At 45.2% G+C, this 23,466-nt stretch overlaps 26 non-coding genes and 2 pseudogenes across 26 annotated transcripts; all 28 read right to left on the bottom strand.

Moving 5' to 3' along the window:
• Nucleotides 1–7,805: 7,805 nt before the first annotated feature.
• Nucleotides 7,806–7,968, bottom strand: LOC135038175 (U1 spliceosomal RNA). The gene has a single exon (XR_010232572.1). It is a non-coding gene; the product is annotated as a U1 spliceosomal RNA (small nuclear RNA).
• A 152-nt stretch (nt 7,969–8,120) lies between these two features.
• Nucleotides 8,121–8,284, bottom strand: LOC135038177 (U1 spliceosomal RNA). Its single transcript, XR_010232574.1, has one exon. It is a non-coding gene; the product is annotated as a U1 spliceosomal RNA (small nuclear RNA).
• Nucleotides 8,285–8,955: 671 nt separating this feature from the next.
• LOC135038161 (U1 spliceosomal RNA) lies at nt 8,956–9,118 on the bottom strand. Its single transcript, XR_010232562.1, has one exon. It is a non-coding gene; the product is annotated as a U1 spliceosomal RNA (small nuclear RNA).
• A 152-nt stretch (nt 9,119–9,270) lies between these two features.
• LOC135038153 (U1 spliceosomal RNA) lies at nt 9,271–9,434 on the bottom strand. Its single transcript, XR_010232554.1, has one exon. It is a non-coding gene; the product is annotated as a U1 spliceosomal RNA (small nuclear RNA).
• A 671-nt stretch (nt 9,435–10,105) lies between these two features.
• On the bottom strand, nt 10,106–10,268 carry LOC135038160 (U1 spliceosomal RNA). Its single transcript, XR_010232561.1, has one exon. It is a non-coding gene; the product is annotated as a U1 spliceosomal RNA (small nuclear RNA).
• A 152-nt stretch (nt 10,269–10,420) lies between these two features.
• On the bottom strand, nt 10,421–10,584 carry LOC135038146 (U1 spliceosomal RNA). The gene has a single exon (XR_010232547.1). It is a non-coding gene; the product is annotated as a U1 spliceosomal RNA (small nuclear RNA).
• Nucleotides 10,585–11,255: 671 nt separating this feature from the next.
• Nucleotides 11,256–11,418, bottom strand: LOC135038157 (U1 spliceosomal RNA). The gene has a single exon (XR_010232558.1). It is a non-coding gene; the product is annotated as a U1 spliceosomal RNA (small nuclear RNA).
• A 152-nt stretch (nt 11,419–11,570) lies between these two features.
• Nucleotides 11,571–11,734, bottom strand: LOC135038152 (U1 spliceosomal RNA). Its single transcript, XR_010232553.1, has one exon. It is a non-coding gene; the product is annotated as a U1 spliceosomal RNA (small nuclear RNA).
• Nucleotides 11,735–12,405: 671 nt separating this feature from the next.
• Nucleotides 12,406–12,568, bottom strand: LOC135038167 (U1 spliceosomal RNA). The gene has a single exon (XR_010232567.1). It is a non-coding gene; the product is annotated as a U1 spliceosomal RNA (small nuclear RNA).
• Nucleotides 12,569–12,720: 152 nt separating this feature from the next.
• LOC135038145 (U1 spliceosomal RNA) lies at nt 12,721–12,884 on the bottom strand. The gene has a single exon (XR_010232546.1). It is a non-coding gene; the product is annotated as a U1 spliceosomal RNA (small nuclear RNA).
• Nucleotides 12,885–13,555: 671 nt separating this feature from the next.
• Nucleotides 13,556–13,718, bottom strand: LOC135038164 (U1 spliceosomal RNA). The gene has a single exon (XR_010232565.1). It is a non-coding gene; the product is annotated as a U1 spliceosomal RNA (small nuclear RNA).
• Nucleotides 13,719–13,870: 152 nt separating this feature from the next.
• On the bottom strand, nt 13,871–14,034 carry LOC135038148 (U1 spliceosomal RNA). The gene has a single exon (XR_010232549.1). It is a non-coding gene; the product is annotated as a U1 spliceosomal RNA (small nuclear RNA).
• A 671-nt stretch (nt 14,035–14,705) lies between these two features.
• Nucleotides 14,706–14,868, bottom strand: LOC135038172 (U1 spliceosomal RNA). The gene has a single exon (XR_010232571.1). It is a non-coding gene; the product is annotated as a U1 spliceosomal RNA (small nuclear RNA).
• A 152-nt stretch (nt 14,869–15,020) lies between these two features.
• LOC135038155 (U1 spliceosomal RNA) lies at nt 15,021–15,184 on the bottom strand. Its single transcript, XR_010232556.1, has one exon. It is a non-coding gene; the product is annotated as a U1 spliceosomal RNA (small nuclear RNA).
• A 671-nt stretch (nt 15,185–15,855) lies between these two features.
• LOC135038159 (U1 spliceosomal RNA) lies at nt 15,856–16,018 on the bottom strand. Its single transcript, XR_010232560.1, has one exon. It is a non-coding gene; the product is annotated as a U1 spliceosomal RNA (small nuclear RNA).
• Nucleotides 16,019–16,170: 152 nt separating this feature from the next.
• On the bottom strand, nt 16,171–16,334 carry LOC135038144 (U1 spliceosomal RNA). Its single transcript, XR_010232545.1, has one exon. It is a non-coding gene; the product is annotated as a U1 spliceosomal RNA (small nuclear RNA).
• Nucleotides 16,335–17,005: 671 nt separating this feature from the next.
• LOC135038162 (U1 spliceosomal RNA) lies at nt 17,006–17,168 on the bottom strand. The gene has a single exon (XR_010232563.1). It is a non-coding gene; the product is annotated as a U1 spliceosomal RNA (small nuclear RNA).
• Nucleotides 17,169–17,320: 152 nt separating this feature from the next.
• Nucleotides 17,321–17,484, bottom strand: LOC135038176 (U1 spliceosomal RNA). The gene has a single exon (XR_010232573.1). It is a non-coding gene; the product is annotated as a U1 spliceosomal RNA (small nuclear RNA).
• Nucleotides 17,485–18,155: 671 nt separating this feature from the next.
• On the bottom strand, nt 18,156–18,318 carry LOC135038170 (U1 spliceosomal RNA). The gene has a single exon (XR_010232570.1). It is a non-coding gene; the product is annotated as a U1 spliceosomal RNA (small nuclear RNA).
• Nucleotides 18,319–18,470: 152 nt separating this feature from the next.
• Nucleotides 18,471–18,634, bottom strand: LOC135038150 (U1 spliceosomal RNA). The gene has a single exon (XR_010232551.1). It is a non-coding gene; the product is annotated as a U1 spliceosomal RNA (small nuclear RNA).
• Nucleotides 18,635–19,280: 646 nt separating this feature from the next.
• On the bottom strand, nt 19,281–19,443 carry LOC135038163 (U1 spliceosomal RNA). The gene has a single exon (XR_010232564.1). It is a non-coding gene; the product is annotated as a U1 spliceosomal RNA (small nuclear RNA).
• Nucleotides 19,444–19,595: 152 nt separating this feature from the next.
• Nucleotides 19,596–19,759, bottom strand: LOC135038165 (U1 spliceosomal RNA). Its single transcript, XR_010232566.1, has one exon. It is a non-coding gene; the product is annotated as a U1 spliceosomal RNA (small nuclear RNA).
• A 686-nt stretch (nt 19,760–20,445) lies between these two features.
• On the bottom strand, nt 20,446–20,581 carry LOC135038166 (U1 spliceosomal RNA; annotated as a pseudogene).
• Nucleotides 20,582–20,733: 152 nt separating this feature from the next.
• LOC135038147 (U1 spliceosomal RNA) lies at nt 20,734–20,897 on the bottom strand. The gene has a single exon (XR_010232548.1). It is a non-coding gene; the product is annotated as a U1 spliceosomal RNA (small nuclear RNA).
• Nucleotides 20,898–21,589: 692 nt separating this feature from the next.
• LOC135038174 (U1 spliceosomal RNA) lies at nt 21,590–21,731 on the bottom strand (annotated as a pseudogene).
• Nucleotides 21,732–21,883: 152 nt separating this feature from the next.
• LOC135038151 (U1 spliceosomal RNA) lies at nt 21,884–22,047 on the bottom strand. Its single transcript, XR_010232552.1, has one exon. It is a non-coding gene; the product is annotated as a U1 spliceosomal RNA (small nuclear RNA).
• Nucleotides 22,048–22,719: 672 nt separating this feature from the next.
• Nucleotides 22,720–22,882, bottom strand: LOC135038169 (U1 spliceosomal RNA). The gene has a single exon (XR_010232569.1). It is a non-coding gene; the product is annotated as a U1 spliceosomal RNA (small nuclear RNA).
• Nucleotides 22,883–23,034: 152 nt separating this feature from the next.
• LOC135038154 (U1 spliceosomal RNA) lies at nt 23,035–23,198 on the bottom strand. The gene has a single exon (XR_010232555.1). It is a non-coding gene; the product is annotated as a U1 spliceosomal RNA (small nuclear RNA).
• Between the last annotated feature and the right edge of the window lie 268 nt (nt 23,199–23,466).

The raw sequence follows: 23,466 nt of genomic DNA, 5'->3' as shown, positions 1-23,466 counted from the left end.
TGCCTTTCCAATGAAGCAAGTTTAATTTAGTAATAGGTGAAAAACCATCCTTACAAAGGTGTTAATCAGAGACTTGGCTTTGTGCACACTTTTCAGAGAACAAATTTGTTAGCATAAAAATAAAGCCAGAAAATGAAGAGCTGTTTAATCACTCAATTGGATTTTTCTGCCAGCATATTTTTTTTCTCTGCAACCCACTGCTAAATTGTGCTTCCTAGCTGTTTTTTATAAATTCACTGAATCAAATCTAACTCTGATTACATCAGAGAAGGCCAGGTACCCTACACAATAAGAGGGGGTTTGAAATTTGACTTGTCTACTTAAATATCACCAAAATCTGACCACAAGGTCAATTACGTCCCTGGGTGGGATTGAACCACCAACCTTTTGGTTAATAGCCGAACACACTAACCGATTGCGCCACAGAGACACTTTGCGAAAAGTACATACTGACAAAGGCTAATAAGCATACATCTAGAACGTTTCCTAGAAAAACATTAAAAAATCAATAATCTGGAGAGTTTTTGTAAGATGTTTCTTCCATCAACCAACAAATAAACACATTGGTACTTTCCCATGATGAGTGAGTGCTTCAGGATCTCTTGCACTTACATGTGCAGCAGAGTACTGCAATGGAAGCATGCTGGACCCATAACCCAGAGGTAGGCAGATTGAAACTATTCTTTGCTATATGCATTTTTTTTTGTTAATTTAAGTAATCAAAACTGGGATTGATATTTTTGCTCTTTTATTTTTACTTAAAGTACAATAACTTTTACCATTTTAATTTGTTTTAATAGTATATTGACAGTATTGTTTTCTTTCAAAAATCCACTTCATTTTCTTTACCCTATTATTAAAATGGTAATTGACAAAAAAAACTACATTGTCACCAGAAGAGCAATACAAAATGTACAAGTGATATATTAAAATCATCTTTCCAGCTTGAATTTCAATGATGCATTGGGGCAACAATTTTGTGAGAAACATCTTCACCCTTAAATAAAGATTTTCGTAATTCCTTACCTGTGTGCTAATTAGATATCACCTTGTTTTCACATTAAACAGACTTCCACATGAGAAAGCAGCAAGGATGCAGTGGCGTTAATGTTTCCTGGTTTCAACCTGTATTATTTCAGTAGACATTGAAATGAGGATGCATCTTGCTGCCTTTCCAATGAAGCAAGTTTAATTTAGTAATAGGTGAAAAACCATCCATACAAAGGTGTTAATCAGAGACTTGGCTTTGTGGACACTTTTCAGAGAACAAATTTGTTAGCATAAAAATAAAGCCAGAAAATGAAGAGCTGTTTAATCACGCAATTTGATTTTTTTGCCAGCATATTTCTTTTTCTCTGCAACCCACTGCTAAATTGTGCTTCCTAGCTGTTTTTATAAAATCAATGAATCAAATCTAACTCTGATTACATCAGAGAAGGCCAGGTACCCTACACCATAAGAGGGGGTTTGAAATTTTGACTTGTCTACTGAAAGATCACCAAAATCTGATAACAAGATCAATTACATCTCTGGGTGGGATTGAACCACCAACCTTTTAGTTAATAGCCGTACACACTAACTGATTGCGCCACAGAGACACTTTGCGAAAGTGCATACTGACAAAGGCTAATAAACATTCATCTAAAACGTTTCCTAGAAAAACTTTAAAAAGTCAATAATCTGGAGAGTTTTTGTAAGATGTTTCTTCCATCAACCAACGAAGAAACACATTGGTACTTTCCCATGATGAGTGAGTGCTTCAGGATCTCTTGCACTTACATGTGCAGCAGAGTACAGCAATGGAAGCATGCTGGGCTCATAACCCAGAGGTAGGCAGATTGAAACTATCCTCTGCTGTATGCTTTTTTTTTTTAATTTAAGTAATCCAAAACTGGGATTGATATTTTGGCTCTTTTATTTTTACTTAAAGTACAATAACTTTTACCATTTTAATTTGTTTTAATAGTATATTGACAGTATTGTTTTCTTTCAAAAATCCACTTAATTTTCTTTACCCTATTATTAAAATGGTAATTGACAAAAACAAACTACATTGTCACCAGAAGAGCAATACAAAATGTACAAGTGATATATTAAAATCATCTTTCCAGCTTGAATTTCAATGATGCATTGGGGCAACGATTTTGTGAGAAACATCTTCACCCTTAAATAAAGATTTTCTTAATTCCTTACCTGTGTGCTAATTAGATATCACCTTGTTTTCGCATTAAACAGACTTCCACATGAGAAAGCAGTAAGGATGCAGTGGCGTTAATGTTTCCTGGTGTCAACCTGTATTATTTCAGTAGACATTGAAATGAGGATGCATCTTGCTGCCTTTCCAATGAAGCAAGTTTAATTTAGTAATAGGTGAAAAACCATCCCTACAAAGGTGTTAATCAGAGACTTGGCTTTGTGGACACTTTTCAGAGAACAAATTTGTTAGCATAAAAATAAACCAGAAAATGAAGAGCTGTTTAATCACTCAATTGGATTTTTTTGCCAGCATATTTTTTTCTCTGCAACCCACTGCTAAATTGTGCTTCCTAGCTGTTTTTTATAAAATCACTGAATCAAATCTAACTCTGATAACATCAGAGAAGGCCAGGTACCCTACACAATAAGAGGGGGTTTGAAATTTTGACTTGTCTACTTAAAGATCACCAAAATCTGAACACAAGGTCAATTACGTCCCTGGGTGGGATTGAACCACCAACCTTTTGGTTAATAGCCTTACACACTAACCAATTGCGCCACAGAGACACTTTGCAAAAGTACATACTGACAAAGGCTAATAAGCATTCATCTAGAACGTTTCCTAGAAAAACTTTAAAAAGTCAATAATCTGGAGAGTTTTTGTAAGATGTTTCTTCCATCAACCAATGAAGAAACACATTGGTACTTTCCCATGATGAGTGAGTGCTTCAGGATCTCTTGCACTTACATGTGCAGCAGAGTACTGCAATGGAAGCATGCTGGGCCCATAACCCAGAGGTAGGCAGATTGAAACTATCCTTTGCTATATGCATTTTTTTTGTTAATTAAAGTAATCCAAAACTGGGATTGATATTTTTGCTCTTTTATTTTTACTTAAAGTACAATAACTTTTACCATTTTAATTTGTTTTAATAGTATATTGACAGTATTGTTTTCTTTCAAAAATCCACTTAATTTTCTTTACCCTATTATTAAAATGGTAATTGACAAAAACAAACTACATTGTCACCAGAAGAGCAATACAAAATGTACAAGTGATATATTAAAATCATCTTTCCAGCTTGAATTTCAATGATGCATTGGGGCAACGATTTTGTGAGAAACATCTTCACCCTTAAATAAAGATTTTCTTAATTCCTTACCTGTGTGCTAATTAGATATCACCTTGTTTTCACATTAAACAGACTTCCACATGAGAAAGCAGCAAGGATGCAGTGGCGTTAATGTTTCCTGGTGTCAACCTGTATTATTTCAGTAGACATTGAAATGAGGATGCATCTTGCTGCCTTTCCAATGAAGCAAGTTTAATTTAGTAATAGGTGAAAAACCATCCCTACAAAGGTGTTAATCAGAGACTTGGCTTTGTGGACACTTTTCAGAGAACAAATTTGTTAGCATAAAAATAAACCAGAAAATGAAGAGCTGTTTAATCACTCAATTGGATTTTTTTGCCAGCATATTTTTTTTCTCTGCAACCCACTGCTAAATTGTGCTTCCTAGCTGTTTTTTATAAAACCACTGAATCAAATCTAACTCTGATAACATCAGAGAAGGCCAGGTACCCTACACAATAAGATGGGGTTTGAAATTTTGACTTGTCTACTTAAATATCACCAAAATCTGATCACAAGGTCAATTACGTCCCTGGGTGGGATTGAACCACCAACCTTTTGGTTAATAGCCTTACACACTAACCAATTGCGCCACAGAGACACTTTGCAAAAGTCCATACTGACAAAGGCTAATAAGCATTCATCTAGAACGTTTCCTAGAAAAACTTTAAAAAGTCAATAATCTGGAGAGTTTTTGTAAGATGTTTCTTCCATCAACCAATGAAGAAACACATTGGTACTTTCCCATGATGAGTGAGTGCTTCAGGATCTCTTGCACTTACATGTGCAGCAGAGTACTGCAATGGAAGCATGCTGGGCCCATAACCCAGAGGTAGGCAGATTGAAACTATCCTTTGCTATATGCATTTTTTTTTGTTAATTAAAGTAATCCAAAACTGGGATTGATATTTTTGCTCTTTTATTTTTACTTAAAGTACAATAACTTTTACCATTTTAATTTGTTTTAATAGTATATTGACAGTATTGTTTTCTTTCAAAAATCCACTTAATTTTCTTTACCCTATTATTAAAATGGTAATTGACAAAAACAAACTACATTGTCACCAGAAGAGCAATACAAAATGTACAAGTGATATATTAAAATCATCTTTCCAGCTTGAATTTCAATGATGCATTGGGGCAACGATTTTGTGAGAAACATCTTCACCCTTAAATAAAGATTTTCTTAATTCCTTACCTGTGTGCTAATTAGATATCACATTGTTTTCACATTAAACAGACTTCCACATGAGAAAGCAGCAAGGATGCAGTGGCGTTAATGTTTCCTGGTGTCAACCTGTATTATTTCAGTAGACATTGAAATGAGGATGCATCTTGCTGCCTTTCCAATGAAGCAAGTTTAATTTAGTAATAGGTGAAAAACCATCCCTACAAAGGTGTTAATCAGAGACATGGCTTTGTGGACACTTTTCAGAGAACAAATTTGTTAGCATAAAAATAAAGCCAGAAAATGAAGAGCTGTTTAATCACTCAATTGGATTTTTCTGCCAGCATATTTTTTTTATCTGCAACCCACTGCTAAATTGTGCTTCCTAGCTGTTTTTTATAAAATCACTGAATCAAATCTAACTCTGATTACATCAGAGAAGGCCAGGTACCCTACACAATAAGAGGGGGTTTGAAATTTTGACTTGTCTACTTAAATATCACCAAAATCTGATCACAAGGTCAATTACATTCCTGGGTGAGATTGAACCACCAACCTTTTGATTAATAGCCTTACACACTAACTAATTGCGCCACAGAGACACTTTGCAAAAGTACATACTGACAAAGGCTAATAAGCATTCATCTAGAACGTTTCCTAGAAAAACTTTAAAAAGTCAATAATCTGGAGAGTTTTTGTAAGATGTTTCTTCCATCAACCAACGAAGAAACACATTGGTACTTTCCCATGATGAGTGAGTGCTTCAGGATCTCTTGCACTTACATGTGCAGCAGAGTACTGCAATGGAAGCATGCTGGGCCCATAACCCAGAGGTAGGCAGATTGAAACTATCCTTTGCTATATGCATTTTTTTTTGTTAATTAAAGTAATCCAAAACTGGGATTGATATTTTTGCTCTTTTATTTTTACTTAAAGTACAATAACTTTTACCATTTTAATTTGTTTTAATAGTATATTGACAGTATTGTTTTCTTTCAAAAATCCACTTAATTTTCTTTACCCTATTATTAAAATGGTAATTGACAAAAACAAACTACATTGTCACCAGAAGAGCAATACAAAATGTACAAGTGATATATTAAAATCATCTTTCCAGCTTGAATTTCAATGATGCATTGGGGCAACGATTTTGTGAGAAACATCTTCACCCTTAAATAAAGATTTTCTTAATTCCTTACCTGTGTGCTAATTAGATATCACCTTGTTTTCACATTAAACAGACTTCCACATGAGAAAGCAGCAAGGATGCAGTGGCGTTAATGTTTCCTGGTGTCAACTTGTATTATTTCAGTAGACATTGAAATGAGGATGCATCTTGCTGCCTTTCCAATGAAGCAAGTTTAATTTAGTAATACGTGAAAAACCATCCCTACAAAGGTGTTAATCAGAGACTTGGCTTTGTGGACACTTTTCAGAGAACAAATTTGTTAGCATAAAAATAAAGCCAGAAATGAAGAGCTGTTTAATCACTCAATTGGATTTTTTTGCCAGCATATTTCTTTTTCTCTGCAACCCACTGCTAAATTGTGCTTCCTAGCTGTTTTTATAAAATCACTGAATCAAATCTAACTCTGATTACATCAGAGAAGGCTAGGTACCCTACACAATAAGAGGGGGTTTGAAATTTTGACTTGTCTACTTAAATATTACCAAAATCTGATCACAAGGTCAATTACGTCCCTGGGTAGGATTTAACCACCAACCTTTTGGTTAATAGCCGTACACACTAACCAATTGCGCCACAGAGACACTTTGCAAAAAGTACATACTGACAAAGGCTAATAAGCATTCATCTAGAACGTTTCCTAGAAAAACTTTAAAAAGTCAATAATCTGGAGAGTTTTTGTAAGATGTTTCTTCCATCAACCAACAAAGAAACACATTGGTACTTTCCCATGATGAGTGAGTGCTTCAGGATCTCTTGCACTTACATGTGCAGCAGAGTACTGCAATGGAAGCATGCTGGGCCCATAACCCAGAGGTAGGCAGATTGAAACTATCCTTTGCTATATGCATTTTTTTTGTTAATTAAAGTAATCCAAAACTGGGATGGATATTTTTGCTCTTTTATTTTTACTTAAAGTACAATAACTTTTACCATTTTAATTTGTTTTAATAGTATATTGACAGTATTGTTTTCTTTCAAAAATCCACTTAATTTTCTTTACCCTATTATTAAAATGGTAATTGACAAAAACAAACTACATTGTCACCAGAAGAGCAATACAAAATGTACAAGTGATATATTAAAATCATCTTTCCAGGTTGAATTTCAATGATGCATTGGGGCAACGATTTTGTGAGAAACATCTTCACCCTTAAATAAAGATTTTCTTAATTGCTTACCTGTGTGCTAATTAGATATCACCTTGTTTTCACATTAAACAGACTTCCACATGAGAAAGCAGCAAGGATGCAGTGCCGTTAATGTTTCCTGGTGTCAACCTGTATTATTTCAGTAGACATTGAAATGAGGATGCATCTTGCTGCCTTTCCAATGAAGCAAGTTTAATTTAGTAATAGGTGAAAAACCATCCTTACAAAGGTGTTAATCAGAGACTTGGCTTTGTGGACACTTTTCAGAGAACAAATTTGTTAGCATAAAAATAAAGCCAGAAAATGAAGAGCTGTTTATTCACTCAATTGGATTTTTCTGCCAGCATATTTTTTTTTTCTCTGCAACCTACTGCTAAATTGTGCTTCCTAGCTGTTTTTATAAAATCACTGAATCAAATCTAACTCTGATTACATCAGGGAAGGCCAGGTACCCACACCATAACAGGGGGTTTGAAATTTTGACTTGTCTACTTTAAGATCACCAAAATCTGATCACAAGGTAAATTACGTCCCTGGGTGGGATTGAACCACCAACCTTTTAGATAATAACCGAACACGCTAACTGATTGCGCCACAGAGACACTTTGCAAACTTACATTCTGACAAACGCTAATAAGCATTCATCTAGAACGTTTCCTAGAAAAACTTTAAAAAGTCAATAATCTGGAGAGTTTTTGTAAGATGTTTCTTCCATCAATCAACGAAGAACATTCATGCTGATTTCTTGCAGCAGCTGGGCACTGTAACAGCTCCAGAGCTGCTCTGTAAGGCAACTAAAAGGGTGTGGGCCCTGCAGCACTACCTGTAGTTCGCATTGTGCGTTGGAAGGCACAAAGTAAGCAGACGGGAGAAGTCAGGATAGTGCGCAAGGGCATAGAAGGGAGCGGCTCAAGAAAAGAGAAATGGAAACAGACAGCAAACTAGGCTGGAGAGAGACCTGAGACAAAGAGATCTGAATTATACGAGAGCCGACCAGGGGAAACACAAATTATGCAGTCGAGTTTCCCACATTTGGGGAAATAGCTGGAGCAGCACACACAGAGTGCAATGGGTGAGCCTTGCCCTGGGAGAAGCACCTTCATGATCATAGTATCTCACCTGGCAGGTAAGTAGGAGTTGGGCAAGAGCTGAGGAGGGTCGCTGCTCGGGCACCCCCCTGTCAAGTGAAGGAGATCCAACTGAGGCAGCACAAGAGAACTCTCGAAAGAAGAACAAGGCTAGAGGAAGATCTGAGACACAGAAATCTGGCTTTTACCAGAGCTGACCAGAGGAAAGCACAAACACAGTCCCCCACTACCACAAATAATGCAGTCGAGTTTCCCACATTTGGGGAAATCACAGGGGTCAGCATACCCAGAATGCAATGAATGAACCTCACCCTGGGAGAACAATCTTCATGACCATGGTATCTCCTATGCAAAATAAGTATGATTTGGGATAGGGCTGGGGAGGGCCGCTGCTCAGGCACATCTCTGTCAAGTAAAGGAGATTCAACTGAGGCAGCACAAGGGAACTCTCATCTGGGGACAACAACTGCAGGGAGAACACATATTTTCAGATGAACATGGGAGGGCAGAAGGCTGCCTAATACTGAAGCACCCCCAAACAACAAACCAAATGCAACAACTAGTGCAAGCATTCCTGGGGGAAGGCCTGCAGCAGATGGATTTGCATATGGTGATGTCATCCAAGCAGTGGGTCAAAGTTGGCTTCAACCCTCGTCTGCATATGAAAAGAAAAAAGGGATGTGCAGGGCATGGCGGCCTTTTGCGGCGCTTGCATGACCCCTAATTCGCATTAAACACCTCCACCCTCCTTAGGTGTGGGGCTCATGTTGGCTATGCCCCAGCACCTGAAGCATTCAAGCTGATTTCTTGCAGCAGCTGGGCACTGTAACAGCTCCAGAGCTGCTCTGTAAGGCAAGTAAAAGGGTGTGGGCCCTGCAGCACTACCTGTAGTTCGCATTGTGCGTTGGAAGGCACAAAGTAAGCAGACGGGAGAAGTCAGGATAGTGCGCAAGGGCATAGAAGGGAGCGGCTCAAGAAAAGAGAAGTGGAAACAGACAGCAAACTAGGCTGGAGAGAGACCTGAGACAAAGAGATCTGAATTATACGAGAGCCGACCAGAGGAAACACAAATTATGCAGTCAAGTGTCCCACATTTGGGGAAATCGCAGGAGCAGCACACCCAGAGTGCAATGGGTGAGCCTTGCCCTGGGAGAAGCACCTTCCTGATCATAGTATCTCACCTGGCAGGTAAGTAGGAGTTGGGCTAGAGCTGGGGAGGGTCGCTGCTCGGGCACCCCCCTGTCAAGTGAAGGAGATCCAACTGAGGCAGCACAAGGGAACTCTCGAAAGAAGAACAAGGCTAGAGGAAGATCTGAGACAAAGAAATCTGACTTTTACCAGAGCTGACCAGAGGAAAGCACAAACACAGTCCCCCTCTACCACAAATAATGCAGTCGAGTTTCCCACATTTGGGGAAATCACAGGGGTCATCATACCCAGAATGCAATGAATGAACCTCACCCTGGGAGAACAATCTTCATGACCATGATATCTCCTATGCAAAATAAGTATGATTTGGGATAGGGCTGGGGAGGGCCGCTGCTCAGGCACATCTCTGTCAAGTAAAGGCGATTCAACTGAGGCAGCACAAGGGAACTCTCATCTGGGGACAACAACTGCAGGGAGAACACATATTTTCAGATGAACATGGGAGGGCAGAAGGCTGCCTAATACTGAAGCACCCCCAAACAACAAACCAAATGCAACAACTAGTGCAAGCATTCCTGGGGGAAGGCCTGCAGCAGATGGATTTGCATATGGTGATGTCATCCAAGCAGTGGGTCAAAGTTGGCTTCAACCCTCGTCTGCATATGAAAAGAAAAAAGGGATGTGCAGGGCATGGCGGCCTTTTGCGGCGCTTGCATGACCCCTAATTCGCATTAAACACCTCCACCCTCCTTAGGTGTGGGGCTCATGTTGGCTATGCCCCAGCACCTGAAGCATTCAAGCTGATTTCTTGCAGCAGCTGGGCACTGTAACAGCTCCAGAGCTGCTCTGTAAGGCAACTAAAAGGGTGTGGGCCCTGCAGCACTACCTGTAGTTCGCATTGTGCGTTGGAAGGCACAAAGTAAGCAGACAGGAGAAGTCAGGATAGTGCGCAAGGGCATAGAAGGGAGCGGCTCAAGAAAAGAGAAGTGGAAACAGACAGCAAACTAGGCTGGAGAGAGACCTGAGACAAAGAGATCTGAATTATACGAGAGCCGACCAGAGGAAACACAAATTATGCAGTCAAGTGTCCCACATTTGGGGAAATCGCAGGAGCAGCACACCCAGAGTGCAATGGGTGAGCCTTGCCCTGGGAGAAGCACCTTCCTGATCATAGTATCTCACCTGGCAGGTAAGTAGGAGTTGGGCTAGAGCTGGGGAGGGTCGCTGCTCGGGCACCCCCCTGTCAAGTGAAGGAGATCCAACTGAGGCAGCACAAGGGAACTCTCGAAAGAAGAACAAGGCTAGAGGAAGATCTGAGACAAAGAAATCTGACTTTTACCAGAGTTGACCAGAAGAAAGCACAAACACAGTCCCCCACTACCACAAATAATGCAGTCGAGTTTCCCACATTTGGGGAAATCACAGGGGTCAGCATACCCAGAATGCAATGAATGAACCTCACCCTGGGAGAACAATCTTCATGACCATGGTATCTCCTATGCAAAATAAGTATGATTTGGGATAGGGCTGGGGAGGGCCGCTGCTCAGGCACATCTCTGTCAAGTAAAGGAGATTCAACTGAGGCAGCACAAGGGAACTCTCATCTGGGGACAACAACTGCAGGGAGAACACATATTTTCAGATGAACATGGGAGGACAGAAGGCTGCCTAATACTGAAGCACCCCCAAACAACAAACCAAATGCAACAACTAGTGTAAGCATTCCTGGGGGAAGGCCTGCAGCAGATGGATTTGCATATGGTGATGTCATCCAAGCAATGGGTCAAAGTTGGCTTCAACCCTCGTCTGCATATGAAAAGAAAAAAGGGATGTGCAGGGCATGGCGTCCTTTTGTGGCGCTTGGATGACCCTTAATTCGCATTAAACATCTCCACCCTCCTTCGGTGTGGGGCTCATGTAGGCTATGCCCCAGCCCCTGAAGCATTCAAGATGATTTCTTGCAGCAGCTGGGCACTGTAACAGCTCCAGAGCTGTTCTTTAAAGCATGTAAAAGGGTGTGGGCCCTGCAGCACTACCTGTAGTATGCATTGTGCGTTGGAAGGCACAAAGTAAGCAGACGGGAGAGGTCAGGATAGTGCGCAAGGGCATAGAAGGGAGCGGCTCAAGAAAAGAGAAGTGGAAACAGACAGCAAACTAGGCTGGAGAAAGACCTGAGACAAAGAGATCTGAATTATACGAGAGCCGACCAGAGGAAACACAAATTATGCAGTCAAGTTTCCCACATTTGGGGAAATCGCAGGAGCAGCACACCCAGAGTGCAATGGGTGAGCCTTGCCCTGGGAGAAGCACCTTCCTGATCATAGTATCTCACCTGGCAGGTAAGTAGGAGTTGGGCTAGAGCTGGGGAGGGTCGCTGCTCGGGCACCCCCCTGTCAAGTGAAGGAGATCCAACTGAGGCAGCACAAGGGAACTCTCGAAAGAAGAACAAGGCTAGAGGAAGATCTGAGACAAAGAAATCTGACTTTTACCAGAGCTGACCAGAGGAAAGCACAAACACAGTCCCCCTCTACCACAAATAATGCAGTCGAGTTTCCCACATTTGGGGAAATCACAGGGGTCATCATACCCAGAATGCAATGAATGAACCTCACCCTGGGAGAACAATCTTCATGACCATGATATCTCCTATGCAAAATAAGTATGATTTGGGATAGGGCTGGGGAGGGCCGCTGCTCAGGCACATCTCTGTCAAGTAAAGGCGATTCAACTGAGGCAGCACAAGGGAACTCTCATCTGGGGACAACAACTGCAGGGAGAACACATATTTTCAGATGAACATGGGAGGGCAGAAGGCTGCCTAATACTGAAGCACCCCCAAACAACAAACCAAATGCAACAACTAGTGCAAGCATTCCTGGGGGAAGGCCTGCAGCAGATGGATTTGCATATGGTGATGTCATCCAAGCAGTGGGTCAAAGTTGGCTTCAACCCTCGTCTGCATATGAAAAGAAAAAAGGGATGTGCAGGGCATGGCGGCCTTTTGCGGCGCTTGCATGACCCCTAATTCGCATTAAACACCTCCACCCTCCTTAGGTGTGGGGCTCATGTTGGCTATGCCCCAGCACCTGAAGCATTCAAGCTGATTTCTTGCAGCAGCTGGGCACTGTAACAGCTCCAGAGCTGCTCTGTAAGGCAACTAAAAGGGTGTGGGCCCTGCAGCACTACCTGTAGTTCGCATTGTGCGTTGGAAGGCACAAAGTAAGCAGACAGGAGAAGTCAGGATAGTGCGCAAGGGCATAGAAGGGAGCGGCTCAAGAAAAGAGAAGTGGAAACAGACAGCAAACTAGGCTGGAGAGAGACCTGAGACAAAGAGATCTGAATTATACGAGAGCCGACCAGAGGAAACACAAATTATGCAGTCAAGTGTCCCACATTTGGGGAAATCGCAGGAGCAGCACACCCAGAGTGCAATGGGTGAGCCTTGCCCTGGGAGAAGCACCTTCCTGATCATAGTATCTCACCTGGCAGATAAGTAGGAGTTGGGCTAGAGCTGGGGAGGGTCGCTGCTCGGGCACCCCCCTGTCAAGTGAAGGAGATCCAACTGAGGCAGCACAAGGGAACTCTCGAAAGAAGAACAAGGCTAGAGGAAGATCTGAGACAAAGAAATCTGACTTTTACCAGAGTTGACCAGAAGAAAGCACAAACACAGTCCCCCACTACCACAAATAATGCAGTCGAGTTTCCCACATTTGGGGAAATCACAGGGGTCAGCATACCCAGAATGCAATGAATGAACCTCACCCTGGGAGAACAATCTTCATGACCATGGTATCTCCTATGCAAAATAAGTATGATTTGGGATAGGGCTGGGGAGGGCCGCTGCTCAGGCACATCTCTGTCAAGTAAAGGAGATTCAACTGAGGCAGCACAAGGGAACTCTCATCTGGGGACAACAACTGCAGGGAGAACACATATTTTCAGATGAACATGGGAGGGCAGAAGGCTGCCTAATACTGAAGCACCCCCAAACAACAAACCAAATGCAACAACTAGTGTAAGCATTCCTGGGGGAAGGCCTGCAGCAGATGGATTTGCATATGGTGATGTCATCCAAGCAATGGGTCAAAGTTGGCTTCAACCCTCGTCTGCATATGAAAAGAAAAAAGGGATGTGCAGGGCATGGCGTCCTTTTGTGGCGCTTGGATGACCCTTAATTCGCATTAAACATCTCCACCCTCCTTCGGTGTGGGGCTCATGTTGGCTATGCCCCAGCCCCTGAAGCATTCAAGATGATTTCTTGCAGCAGCTGGGCACTGTAACAGCTCCAGAGCTGTTCTTTAAAGCATGTAAAAGGGTGTGGGCCCTGCAGCACTACCTGTAGTATGCATTGTGCGTTGGAAGGCACAAAGTAAGCAGACGGGAGAGGTCAGGATAGTGCGCAAGGGCATAGAAGGGAGCGGCTCAAGAAAAGAGAAGTGGAAACAGACAGCAAACTAGGCTGGAGAAAGACCTGAGACAAAGAGATCTGAATTATACGAGAGCCGACCAGAGGAAACACAAATTATGCAGTCAAGTTTCCCACATTTGGGGAAATCGCAGTAGCAGCACACCCAGAGTGCAATGGGTGAGCCTTGCCCTGGGAGAAGCACCTTCCTGATCATAGTATCTCACCTGGCAGGTAAGTAGGAGTTGGGCTAGAGCTGGGGAGGGTCGCTGCTCGGGCACCCCCCTGTCAAGTGAAGGAGATCCAACTGAGGCAGCACAAGGGAACTCTCGAAAGAAGAACAAGGCTAGAGGAAGATCTGAGACAAAGAAATCTGACTTTTACCAGAGCTGAGCAGAGGAAAGCACAAACACAGTCCCCCACTACCACACATAATGCAGTCGAGTTTCCCACATTTGGGGAAATCACAGGGGTCAGCATACCCAGAATGCAATGAATGAACCTCACCCTGGGAGAACAATCTTCATGACCATGGTATCTCCTATGCAAAATAAGTATGATTTGGGATAGGGCTGGGGAGGGCCGCTGCTCAGGCACATCTCTGTCAAGTAAAGGAGATTCAACTGAGGCAGCACAAGGGAACTCTCATCTGGGGACAACAACTGCAGGGAGAACACATATTTTCAGATGAACATGGGAGGGCAGAAGGCTGCCTAATACCGAAGCACCCCCAAACAACAAACCAAATGCAACAACTAGTGCAAGCATTCCTGGGGGAAGGCCTGCAGCAGATTGATTTGCATATGGTAATGCCATCCAAGCAGTGGGTCAAAGTTGGCTTCAACCCTCGTCTGCATATGAAAAGAGAAAAGGGGCGTGCAGGGCATGGCGGCCTTTTGCGGCGCTTGGGTGACCCTTAGTTCGCATTAAACACCTCCACCCTCCTTCGGTGTGGGGCTCATGTTGGCAATGCCCCAGCCCCTGAAGCATTCAAGCTGATTTCTTGCAGCAGCTGGGTACTGTAACAGCTCCAGAGCTGCTCTGTGAGGCAAGTAAAAGGGTGTGGGCCCTGCAGCACTACCTGTAGTTTGCATTGTGTGTTGGAAGGCACAAAGTAAGCAGACGGGAGAAGTCAGGATAGTGCGCAAGGGCATAGAAGGGAGCGGCTCAAGAAAAGAGAAGTGGAAACAGACAGCAAACTAGGCTGGAGAGAGACCTGAGACAAAGAGATCTGAATTATACGAGAGACGACCAGGGGAAACACAAATTATGCAGTCAAGTTTCCCACATTTGGGGAAATCACAGGGGCAGCACACCCAGAGTGCAATGGGTGAGCCTTGCCCTGGGAGAAGCACCTACATGATCATAGTATCTCACCTGGCAGGTAAGTAGGAGTTGGGCTAGAGCTGGGGAGGGTCGCTGCTCGGGTACCCCCCTGTCAAGTGAAGGAGATCCAACTGAGGCAGCACAAGGGAACTCTCGAAAGAGGAACAAGGCTAGAGGAAGATCTGAGACAAAGAAATCTGATTTTTACCAGAGTTGACCAGAAGAAAGCACAAACACAGTCCCCCACTACCACAAATAATGCAGTCGAGTTTCCCACATTTGGGGAAATCACAGGGGTCATCATACCCAGAATGCAATGAATGAACCTCACCCTGGGAGAACAATCTTCATGACCATGGTATCTCCTATGCAAAATAAGTATGATTTGGGATAGGGCTGGGGAGGGCCGCTGCTCAGGCACATCTCTGTCAAGTAAAGGAGATTCAACTGAGGCAGCACAAGGGAACTCTCATCTGGGGACAACAACTGCAGGGAGAACACATATTTTCAGATGAACATGGGAGGGCAGAAGGCTGCCTAATACTGAAGCACCCCCAAACAACAAACCAAATGCAACAACTAGTGCAAGCATTCCTGGGGGAAGGCCTGCAGCAGATGGATTTGCATATGGTGATGTCATCCAAGCAGTGGGTCAAAGTTGGCTTCAACCCTCGTCTGCATATGAAAAGAAAAAAGGGATGTGCAGGGCATGGCGGCCTTTTTCGGCGCTTGCATGACCCCTAATTCGCATTAAACACCTCCACCCTCCTTAGGTGTGGGGCTCATGTTGGCTATGCCCCAGCACCTGAAGCATTCAAGCTGATTTCTTGCAGCAGCTGGGCACTGTAACAGCTCCAGAGCTGCTCTGTAAGGCAACTAAAAGGGTGTGGGCCCTGCAGCACTACCTGTAGTTCGCATTGTGCGTTGGAAGGCACAAAGTAAGCAGACGGGAGAAGTCAGGATAGTGCGCAAGGGCATAGAAGGAAGCGGCTCAAGAAAAGAGAAGTGGAAACAGACAGCAAACTAGGCTGGAGAGAGACCTGAGACAAAGAGATCTGAATTATACGAGAGCCGACCAGAGGAAACACAAATTATGCAGTCAAGTGTCCCACATTTGGGGAAATCGCAGGAGCAGCACACCCAGAGTGCAATGGGTGAGCCTTGCCCTGGGAGAAGCACCTTCCTGATCATAGTATCTCACCTGGCAGGTAAGTAGGAGTTGGGCTAGAGCTGGGGAGGGTCGCTGCTCGGGCACCCCCCTGTCAAGTGAAGGAGATCCAACTGAGGCAGCACAAGGGAACTCTCGAAAGAAGAACAAGGCTAGAGGAAGATCTGAGACAAAGAAATCTGACTTTTACCAGAGTTGACCAGAAGAAAGCACAAACACAGTCCCCCACTACCACAAATAATGCAGTCGAGTTTCCCACATTTGGGGAAATCACAGGGGTCAGCATACCCAGAATGCAATGAATGAACCTCACCCTGGGAGAACAATCTTCATGACCATGGTATCTCCTATGCAAAATAAGTATGATTTGGGATAGGGCTGGGGAGGGCCGCTGCTCAGGCACAGCTCTGTCAAGTAAAGGAGATTCAACTGAGGAAGCACAAGGGAACTCTCATCTGGGGACAACAACTGCAGGGAGAACACATATTTTCAGATGAACATGGGAGGGCAGAAGGCTGCCTAATACTGAAGCACCCCCAAACAACAAACCAAATGCAACAACTAGTGTAAGCATTCCTGGGGGAAGGCCTGCAGCAGATGGATTTGCATATGGTGATGTCATCCAAGCAGTGGGTCAAAGTTGGCTTCAACCCTCGTCTGCATATGAAAACAAAAAAGGGATGTGCAGGGCATGGCGTCCTTTTGTGGCGCTTGGATGACCCTTAATTCGCATTAAACATCTCCACCCTCCTTCGGTGTGGGGCTCATGTTGGCTATGCCCCAGCCCCTGAAGCATTCAAGATGATTTCTTGCAGCAGCTGGGCACTGTAACAGCTCCAGAGCTGTTCTGTAAAGCATGTAAAAGGGTGTGGGCCCTGCAGCACTACCTGTAGTATGCATTGTGCGTTGGAAGGCACAAAGTAAGCAGACGGGAGAGGTCAGGATAGTGCGCAAGGGCATAGAAGGGAGCGGCTCAAGAAAAGAGAAGTGGAAACAGACAGCAAACTAGGCTGGAGAAAGACCTGAGACAAAGAGATCTGAATTATACGAGAGCCGACCAGAGGAAACACAAATTATGCAGTCAAGTTTCCCACATTTGGGGAAATCACAGGAGCAGCACACCCAGAGTGCAATGGGTGAGCCTTGCCCTGGGAGAAGCACCTTCCTGATCATAGTATCTCACCTGGCAGGTAAGTAGGAGTTGGGCTAGAGCTGGGGTGGGTCGCTGCTCGGGCACCCCCCTGTCAAGTGAAGGAGATCCAACTGAGGCAGCACAAGGGAACTCTCGAAAGAAGAACAAGGCTAGAGGAAGATCTGAGACAAAGAAATCTGACTTTTACCAGAGCTGAGCAGAGGAAAGCACAAACACAGTCCCCCACTACCACAAATAATGCAGTCGAGTTTCCCACATTTGGGGAAATCACAGGGGTCAGCATACCCAGAATGCAATGAATGAACCTCACCCTGGGAGAACAATCTTCATGACCATGGTATCTCCTATGCAAAATAAGTATGATTTGGGATAGGGCTGGGGAGGGCCGCTGCTCAGGCACATCTCTGTCAAGTAAAGGAGATTCAACTGAGGCAGCACAAGGGAACTCTCATCTGGGGACAACAACTGCAGGGAGAACACATATTTTCAGATGAACATGGGAGGGCAGAAGGCTGCCTAATACTGAAGCACCCCCAAACAACAAACCAAATGCAACAACTAGTGCAAGCATTCCTGGGGGAAGGCCTGCAGCAGATTGATTTGCATATGGTAATGCCATCCAAGCAGTGGGTCAAAGTTGGCTTCAACCCTCGTCTGCATATGAAAAGAGAAAAGGGGCGTGCAGGGCATGGCGGCCTTTTGCGGCGCTTGGGTGACCCTTAGTTCGCATTAAACACCTCCACCCTCCTTCGGTGTGGGGCTCATGTTGGCAATGCCCCAGCCCCTGAAGCATTCAAGCTGATTTCTTGCAGCAGCTGGGTACTGTAACAGCTCCAGAGCTGCTCTGTGAGGCAAGTAAAAGGGTGTGGGCCCTGCAGCACTACCTGTAGTTTGCATTGTGTGTTGGAAGGCACAAAGTAAGCAGACGGGAGAAGTCAGGATAGTGCGCAAGGGCATAGAAGGGAGCGGCTCAAGAAAAGAGAAGTGGAAACAGACAGCAAACTAGGCTGGAGAGAGACCTGAGACAAAGAGATCTGAATTATACGAGAGACGACCAGGGGAAACACAAATTATGCAGTCAAGTTTCCCACATTTGGGGAAATCACAGGGGCAGCACACCCAGAGTGCAATGGGTGAGCCTTGCCCTGGGAGAAGCACCTACATGATCATAGTATCTCACCTGGCAGGTAAGTAGGAGTTGGGCTAGAGCTGGGGAGGGTCGCTGCTCGGGTACCCCCCTGTCAAGTGAAGGAGATCCAACTGAGGCAGCACAAGGGAAATCTCGAAAGAGGAACAAGGCTAGAGGAAGATCTGAGACAAAGAAATCTGATTTTTACCAGAGTTGACCAGAAGAAAGCACAAACACAGTCCCCCACTACCACAAATAATGCAGTCGAGTTTCCCACATTTGGGGAAATCACAGGGGTCAGCATACCCAGAATGCAATGAATGAACCTCACCCTGGGAGATCAATCTTCATGACCATGGTATCTCCTATGCAAAATAAGTATGATTTGGGATAGGGCTGGGGAGGGCCGCTGCTCAGGCACATCTCTGTCAAGTAAAGGAGATTCAACTGAGGCAGCACAAGGGAACTCTCATCTGGGGACAACAACTGCAGGGAGAACACATATTTTCAGATGAACATGGGAGGGCAGAAGGCTGCCTAATACTGAAGCACCCCCAAACAACAAACCAAATGCAACAACTAGTGCAAGCATTCCTTGGGGAAGGCCTGCAGCAGATGGATTTGCATATGGTGATGTCATCCAAGCAGTGGGTCAAAGTTGGCTTCAACCCTCGTCTGCATATGAAAAGAAAAAAGGGATGTGCAGGGCATGGTGTCCTTTTGTGGCGCTTGGATGACCCCTCCTTCGGTGTGGGGCTCATGTTGGCTATGCCCCAGCCCCTGAAGCATTCAAGATGATTTCTTGCAGCAGCTGGGCACTGTAACAGCTCCAGAGTTGCTCTGTAAAGCATGTAAAAGGGTGTGGGCCCTGCAGCACTACCTGTAGTATGCATTGTGCGTTGGAAGGCACAAAGTAAGCAGACGGGAGAGGTCAGGATAGTGCGCAACTGCATAGAAGGGAGCGGCTCAAGAAAAGAGAAGTGGAAACAGACAGCAAACTAGGCTGGAGAAATACCTTAGACAAAGAGATCTGAATTATATGAGAGCCGACCAGAGGAAACACAAATTATGCAGTCAAGTGTCCCACATTTGGGGAAATCGCAGGAGCAGCACACCCAGAGTGCAATGGGTGAGCCTTGCCCTGGGAGAAGCACCTTCCTGATCATGGTATCTCACCTGGCAGGTAAATAGGAGTTGGGCTAGAGCTGGGGAGGGTCGCTGCTCGTGCACCCCCCTGTCAAGTGAAGGAGATCCAACTGAGGCAGCACAAGGGAACTCTCGAAAGAAGAACAAGGCTAGAGGAAGATCTGAGACAAAGAAATCTGACTTTTACCAGAGCTGACCAGAGGAAAGCACAAACACAGTCCCCCACTACCACAAATAATGCAGTCGAGTTTCCCACATTTGGGGAAATCACAGGGGTCAGCATACCCAGAATGCAATGAATGAACCTCACCCTGGGAGAACAATCTTCATGACCATGGTATCTCCTATGCAAAATAAGTATGATTTGGGATAGGGCTGGGGAGGGCCGCTGCTCAGGCACATCTCTGTCAAGTAAAGGAGATTCAACTGAGGCAGCACAAGGGAACTCTCATCTGGGGACAACAACTGCAGGGAGAACACATATTTTCAGATGAACATGGGAGGGCAGAAGGCTGCCTAATACTGAAGCACCCCCAAACAACAAACCAAATGCAACAACTAGTGCAAGCATTCCTGGGGGAAGGCCTGCAGCAGATTGATTTGCATATGGTAATGCCATCCAAGCAGTGGGTCAAAGTTGGCTTCAACCCTCGTCTGCATATGAAAAGAGAAAAGGGGCGTGCAGGGCATGGCGGCCTTTTGCGGCACTTGGATGACCCTTAGTTCGCATTAAACACCTCCACCCTCCTTCGGTGTGGGGCTCATGTTGGCTATGCCTCAGCCCCTGAAGCATTCAAGCTGATTTCTTGCAGCAGCTGGGCACTGTAACAGCTCCAGAGCTGCTCTGTAAGGCAAGTAAAAGGGTGTGGGCCCTGCAGCACTACCTGTAGTTTGCATTGTGCATTGTAAGGCACAAAGTAAGCAGACGGGAGAAGTCAGGATAGTGCGCAAGGGCATAGAAGGGAGCGGCTCAAGAAAAGAGAAGTGGAAACAGACAGCAAACTAGGCTGAGACAAAGAGATCTGAATTATACGAGAGCCGACAAGGGGAAACACAAATTATGCAGTCAAGTGTCCCACATTTGGGGAAATTGCAGGAGCAGCACACCCAGAGTGCAATGGGTGAGCCTTGCCCTGGGAGAAGCACCTTCATGATCATAGTATCTCACCTGGCAGGTAAGTAGGAGTTGGGCTAGAGCTGGGGAGGGTCGCTGCTCGGGAACCCCCCTGTCAAGTGAAGGAGATCCAACTGAGGCAGCACAAGGGAACTCTCGAAAGAGGAACAAGGCTAGAGGAAGATCTGAGACAAAGAAATCTGACTTTTACCAGAGCTGACCAGAGGAAAGCACAAACATAGTCCCCCTCTACCACAAATAATGCAGTCGAGTTTCCCACATTTGGGGAAATCACAGGGGTCAGCATACTCAGAATGCAATGAATGAACCTCACCCTGGGAGAACAATCTTCATGACCATGGTATCTCCTATGCAAAATAAGTATGATTTGGGATAGGGCTGGGGAGGGCCGCTGCTCAGGCACATCTCTGTCAAGTAAAGGAGATTCAACTGAGGCAGCACAAGGGAACTCTCATCTGGGGACAACAACTGCAGGGAGAACACATATTTTCAGATGAACATGGGAGGGCAGAAGGCTGCCTAATACTGAAGCACCCCCAAACAACAAACCAAATGCAACTACTAGTACAAGCATTCCTGGGGGAAGGCCTGCAGCAGATGGATTTGCATATGGTGATGTCATCCAAGCAGTGGGTCAAAGTTGGCTTCAACCCTCATCTGCATATGAAAAGAGAAAAGGGGCGTGCAGGGCATGGCGGCCTTTTGCGGCGCTTGGATGACCCCTAGTTCGCATTAAACACCTCCACCCTCCTTCGGTGTGGGGCTCATGTTGGCTATGCCCCAGCCCCTGAAGCATTCAAGCTGATTTCTTGCAGCAGCTGGGCACTGTAACAGCTCCAGAGCTGCTCTGTAAGGCAAGTAAAAGGGTGTGGGCCCTGCAGCACTACCTGTAGTTCGCATTGTGCGTTGGAAGGCACAAAGTAAGCAGATGGGAGAAATCAGGATAGTGCGCAAGGGCATAGAAGGGAGCGGCTCAAGAAAAGAGAAGTGGAAACAGACAGCAAACTAGGCTGAAGAGAGACCTGAGACAAAGAGATCTGAATTATATGAGAGCCGACCAGGGGAAACACAAATTATGCAGTCAAGTTTCCCACATTTGGGGAAATCAAAGGGGCAGCACACCCAGAGTGCAATGGGTGAGCCTTGCCCTGGGAGAAGCACCTACATGATCATAGTATCTCACCTGGCAGGTAAGTAGGAGTTGGGCTAGAGCTGGGGAGGGTCGCTGCTCGGGCACCCCCCTGTCAAGTGAAGGAGATCCAACTGAGGCAGCACAAGGGAACTCTCGAAAGAAGAACAAGGCTAGAGGAAGATCTGAGACAAAGAAATCTGACTTTTACCAGAGCTGACCAGAGGAAAGCACAAACACAGTCCCCCACTACCACAAATAATGCAGTCGAGTTTCCCACATTTGGGGAAATCACAGGGGTCATCATACCCAGAATGCAATGAATGAACCTCACCCTGGGAGAACAATCTTCATGACCATGATATCTCCTATGCAAAATAAGTATGATTTGGTATAGGGCTGGGGAGGGCCGCTGCTCAGGCACATCTCTGTCAAGTAAAGGCGATTCAACTGAGGCAGCACAAGGGAACTCTCATCTGGGGACAACAACTGCAGGGAGAACACATATTTTCAGATGAACATGGGAGGGCAGAAGGCTGCCTAATACTGAAGCACCCAAAAAACAACAAACCAAATGCAACAACTAGTGCAAGCATTCCTGGGGGAAGGCCTGCAGCAGATGGATTTGCATATGGTGATGTCATCCAAGCAGTGGGTCAAAGTTGGCTTCAACCCTCGTCTGCATATGAAAAGAAAAAAGGGATGTGCAGGGCATGGCGGCCTTTTGCGGCGCTTGCATGACCCCTAATTCGCATTAAACACCTCCACCCTCCTTCGGTGTGGGGCTCATGTTGGCTATGCCCCAGCACCTGAAGCATTCAAGCTGATTTCTTGCAGCAGCTGGGCACTGTAACAGCTCCAGAGCTGCTCTGTAAGGCAAGTAAAAGGGTGTGGGCCCTGCAGCACTACCTGTAGTTCGCATTGTGCGTTGGAAGGCACAAAGTAAGCAGACGGGAGAAGTCAGGATAGTGCGCAAGGGCATAGAAGGGAGCGGCTCAAGAAAAGAGAAGTGGAAACAGACAGCAAACTAGGCTGGAGAGAGACCTGAGACAAAGAGATCTGAATTATACGAGAGCCGACCAGAGGAAACACAAATTATGCAGTCAAGTGCCCCACATTTGGGGAAATCGCAGGAGCAGCACACCCAGAGTGCAATGGGTGAGCCTTGCCCTGGGAGAAGCACCTTCCTGATCATAATATCTCACCAGGCAGGTAAGTAGGAGTTGGGCTAGAGCTGGGGAGGGTCGCTGCTAGGGCACCCCCCTGTCAAGTGAAGGAGATCCAACTGAGGCAGCACAAGGGAACTCTCGAAAGAAGAACAAGGCTAGAGGAAGATCTGAGACAAAGAAATCTGACTTTTACCAGAGCTGAGCAGAGGAAAGCACAAACACAGTCCCCCACTACCACAAATAATGCAGTCGAGTTTCCCACATTTGGGGAAATCACAGGGGTCAGCATACCCAGAATGCAATGAATGAACCTCACCCTGGGAGAACAATCTTCATGACCATGGTATCTCCTATGCAAAATAAGTATGATTTGGGATAGGGCTGGGGAGGGCCGCTGCTCAGGCATATATCTGTCAAGTAAAGGAGATTCATCTGAGGCAGCACAAGGGAACTCTCATCTGGGGACAACAACTGCAGGGAGAACACATATTTTCAAATGAACATGGGAGGGCAGAAGGCTGCCTAATACTGAAGCACCCCCAAACAACAAACCAAATGCAACAACTAGTACAAGCATTCCTGGGGGAAGGTCTGCAGAAGACGGATTTGCATACAGTGATGTCATCCAAGCAGTG

The sequence above is a fragment of the Pseudophryne corroboree genome, unplaced genomic scaffold (assembly GCF_028390025.1).
Source record: "Pseudophryne corroboree isolate aPseCor3 unplaced genomic scaffold, aPseCor3.hap2 scaffold_704, whole genome shotgun sequence".
Classification (NCBI taxonomy): domain Eukaryota; kingdom Metazoa; phylum Chordata; class Amphibia; order Anura; family Myobatrachidae; genus Pseudophryne; species Pseudophryne corroboree.
This window is presented reverse-complemented; position numbering and strand designations above follow the sequence as displayed.